This window comes from Arachis duranensis, chromosome 10 (genome assembly GCF_000817695.3).
Source record: "Arachis duranensis cultivar V14167 chromosome 10, aradu.V14167.gnm2.J7QH, whole genome shotgun sequence".
In the NCBI taxonomy this organism is placed as follows: Eukaryota; Viridiplantae; Streptophyta; class Magnoliopsida; order Fabales; family Fabaceae; genus Arachis; species Arachis duranensis.
In genome coordinates, this window is record NC_029781.3 from 62,081,640 (window position 1) to 62,085,952 (window position 4,313).

Sequence of the window (4,313 nt, forward strand, 5' to 3'; positions counted from 1 at the left end):
ACAGGCTATTTCCAGATTCATATAGCTCCTGAGGATCAGGAAAAGACTACCTTTACATGTCCTTTTGGGACTTATGCTTACAAGAAAATGCCCTTTGGTCTGTGCAATGCACCAGTCACTTTCTAAAGGTGCATGATGAGTCTTTTCTCTGATCTGATTGAGGACTGTATGGAGGTTTTTATGGATGATTTTAGCATTTATGGTGATTCTTTTAGCCTTTTCTTAGATGGATTATCTAGAGTATTAGATAGATGTGTCAATACAAACCTTGTATTAAATTTTGAAAAATGTCATTTTATGGTTAAACAAGGAATTGTACTGGGACATGTTGTATCTAATACTGGCATTTCTGTAGATCCAGCAAAGGTGGATGTTATTTCTAGTTTGCCTTACCCCTTTCTGTGAGGGAAGTCCATTCGTTCCTTGGCCATGCAGGTTTTTACAAGAGATTTATTAAGGACTTTAGTAAGGTAGCACTTCCCTTATCCAGATTACTGCAGAAGGATATTGAGTTCGAGTTCAGTGAGGATTGCAAACAAGCGTTTGATAAGCTGAAGACCGACCTGACTCAAGCTCCAATTGTGAGAGGACCAGACTGGAACCAGCCGTTTGAAATCATGTGCTATGCTTCCAACCATGCAGTAGGAGCAGCGCTGGCTCAGCGTGAAGGTAAGGATCCTTTTGTTATTGCTTATGCGTCTAAGACTTTAAACACTGCCCAGTCCAATTATACTACTACTGAGAAAGAGCTTCTTGCTATTGTTTTTGCTCTGGATAAATTCTGAGCTTATTTACTTGGTACTAGAGTAGTGGTGTATTCGGACCATGCAGCTTTAAAGTATCTATTAGCTAAAAAGGAGTCCAAACCAAGGCTCATACGTTGGATACTGCTATTACAAGAATTTGATTTAGAAATAAAGGATAGGAGTAGTAACCAGAATCTAGTGGCAGACCACTTGAGTCACCTTGAGCACATTAAGGATGATTCTACTCCTATAGATGATAATTTTCCATTTGATAACCTGCAAGCAATATCTGAGGTAGTCCCTTGGTACGCACCTGTAGCTAATTATCTAGTTAGTCGCACACTTCCTCCACACTTTTCTAAGCATCAAAGAGACAAGCTGAAAAGCGAGTCTAAATATTATATATGGGATGACCCATATTTATGGAGATGTGGCACTGATCAGGTAATTAGACGTTGTGTGCCTTAATCAGAATTCCAGTCCATTTTAGAGGCCTGTCACTCATCTGAGAGTGGAGGACATTTTGGCCCTTAAAGAACAGCTAGAAAGATCTTAGACTGTGGATTCTAGTGGCCTACTCTTTTTAGAGACGCTACTGAGTTTTGTAAATCTTGTCTCCCATGCCAAAAATTTGGTAATATCTATTAGCTGTAGATTACGTTTCCAAATGGGTGGAAGCAATTCCTACCCGCACTGATGATGCTAACACTGTTGTTTCCTTTGTGAGAAACCATATTATTTGCCGCTTTGGATCACCACGAGCAATCGTGGGTGATCAAGGCACCCATTTTTGTAACAGGAGACTAACAGGATTAATGAAGAAGCATGGAATAATTCATAAGGTTGCAACAGCATACCATCCTCAGACCAATGGGCAAGTCGAGGTGTCAAACAGAGAGATAAAGCGTATCTTGCAGAAGATAGTAAAACCTCATAGAAAAGACTGGAGCACCAGGCTACAAGATGCACTATGGGCATATAGGACAGCATATAAAACACCCATTTGGATGAGTCCTTTCTGCTTAGTTTATGGAAAAGCTTGTCATCTCCCAGTTGAAGTAGAGCACTAAGCCTTTTGGGCAGTCAAGGAGTGGAACATGGGAATTGAGAAAGCCGGAGTTGAACGAAAGTTGCAACTGCAAGAACTGGAGAGCCTTCGCCTAGAAGCTTATGAGAACTCAAGAATATACAAGGAGAAGATGAAGGCTGTACATGATCAGCACATCAAGAGAAAAGAGTTCCAGCCTGGGGATTTAGTCCTCCTTTACAAATCTCAACTGAGGCTCATGCCAGGCAAGTTGAGATCACGATGGGAAGGTCCATACAGAGTAGAGAAGGCCGAACCATACGGAGTTTATCACCTAAGCCATCCTTCAAGCTCTGAACTTATCAAAGTTAATGGACAACGTCTGAAGCTGTACCATGGTGAGAAGATGCAGAAAAATAAAGAGCTTGAGATCTTCCTCTTGGAAGATCCCCATATGGCAGAGGATTGAGCTAGTGGAACGTCTAACTTACGGACATTAAAGCAAAGTGCTAGGTGGGAGACAACCCACCATGGTATGATCATTCTTTTCTTTATTTTTAGTTTTTCTTTTTAATATATCAGCACATTTCGTGCATCTGCATTTGCATACTATAAAAAAAAAACCACGTTACGCGTCCGCATTAGCGACGCGTCCGGATCGAAAGGAGAGGGGAGAAAATAAAAAACGAACAGAGAGTCACGCTGGAGCGTGGCTGGAGGCGTGCCAGTGGCACAAATCGTCCCACGCGACCGCGTCGCTGACGCATCCGCGTCATATGGGAATAATGGCCTCCCACGCGACTGCGTGCCCCACGCGGCCGCGTGCTCTGATTTTCGACGTAAAAAGGGGTGCACAACGAATTATTGTGCGAGAGTGGTGCTGGACGCACAATCCCTATCACACGACCGCGTCGCCGACGCGTCCGCGTGATTCCTTTCTAAAGCCCACTCACGCGATCGCATGCCCCACGCGATCGCGTTACCCCAAATTTGGCAAATATATAAATTCGAACAGAGAGTTGTGCAGGCGCGAGGCTGCACTCACGCCAAAAGCATAGCATGGGTCACGCGACCGCCTGACCAATGTGACCGCGTCACCTGAATTAAAGCGCAATCACGCGAACGCGTGTCCCACGTGGCCGCGTCGATTGCGCCGCACAGCTCAACCTGAATTGCCAAAATATCTTATCTTTCTCTTCTCCAAATCCCAATTTTTCTTTTCCCTCCTTATTTCTTCCTTCTCCCTTCTTCCTTCTATCTCACCTTTCACTCTCTCTCTCTCACCTCCACTAACAAGGTTTTATTTTCTTCTTCCCTCCTTCCTTTTCTATCATTCTTCTTATTTTATATGTTATTTTCTTTTTTTTCTTTTTCTTTTCATTATCCATATTTTCTTTCTTCTTCTTTCCTTTTTACATGGTGTTAGAAATTTATTTGAGTCATTATTCCTCATTATATGCTTGTGGATTGTTGCAATTTGTTTGGCAATTATATATTATTTTCTTTAAAGGTTTGCTTGCATATTCAATTTATTCTTTTCATTGGATTATTTACCATGCATGCTATGTGTTTGTGAAAAAGCCCGTATGGCATTATGCACTTCTCTATTATACTTTCTACTATTCAAAGCATGTTTTTCACAAATTCCTTTTACTATTTTATTAATTGAATTTAATTGCCAATACAAACGTGATAGTTTGTTACGACGTGATGCTTGATCTATGCTATTCATGCCCTTGCCGGCATGCCAATAAACATCTTGCATCTACTTCCCTATCATGCACTTATTCTATTCCCTTTCTTGATCTTTTCACATATTGTCATGACCATGTTTTATTTTATTCATCTTTATCGTGCACTGATTTTCACTCACTCTATCCCCTTCCCTGCTTTAACTCTTTGGATTTAACTTACTTTCTCTTCCCTTTTTCAGAATGGCCACCAAGAAAGGCAAAGAGAAAGCTACCCCTAAACCCACTGCAAGGAAAGGAACGAAGAGAGCATTAGTGGCAGGACCTTCTTCAACTACAGTCAAGCCCTCAACAAAAAGAATTAAAAGGATTATCAAGGTTCATGAAAAGGAGAGAGCCTTCCCAGCCAAGGACACTACACGATTCCCAAATTGCTACTGTGAGCAGATGTTTCCTATTCTGGGAGCTCAAAATTATAATAATGAACACCTTCTTATCCTTCCGCCTCATATCGCTGAATTTGTTGAGCCACAAATTGCACAAAGACATTGGGGATTCTTACAGAGACAGCCACGACAGGTTAATCTTTCTTGGGTTGTTGAGTTCTACTCCAACTTCCACCTGCCGACTCTATAGTCCATCTATTTATGCTAGAAGCAAGTCCCCATTACAGAAGAGGCCATACAGCAAGCCTTAGATCTCCCACCTGCTCCAGAAGGATTGGACGCTTTTCAGAAAGCCGCAATCAAGCGCCAGGCATACACCTTTGACTGGGACGCTGTTTTCAGAGTTATCGCTCGACCTGGCAGTAAATGGATCTTTGGATACCATCGTTCCTGTCCTAAGGAA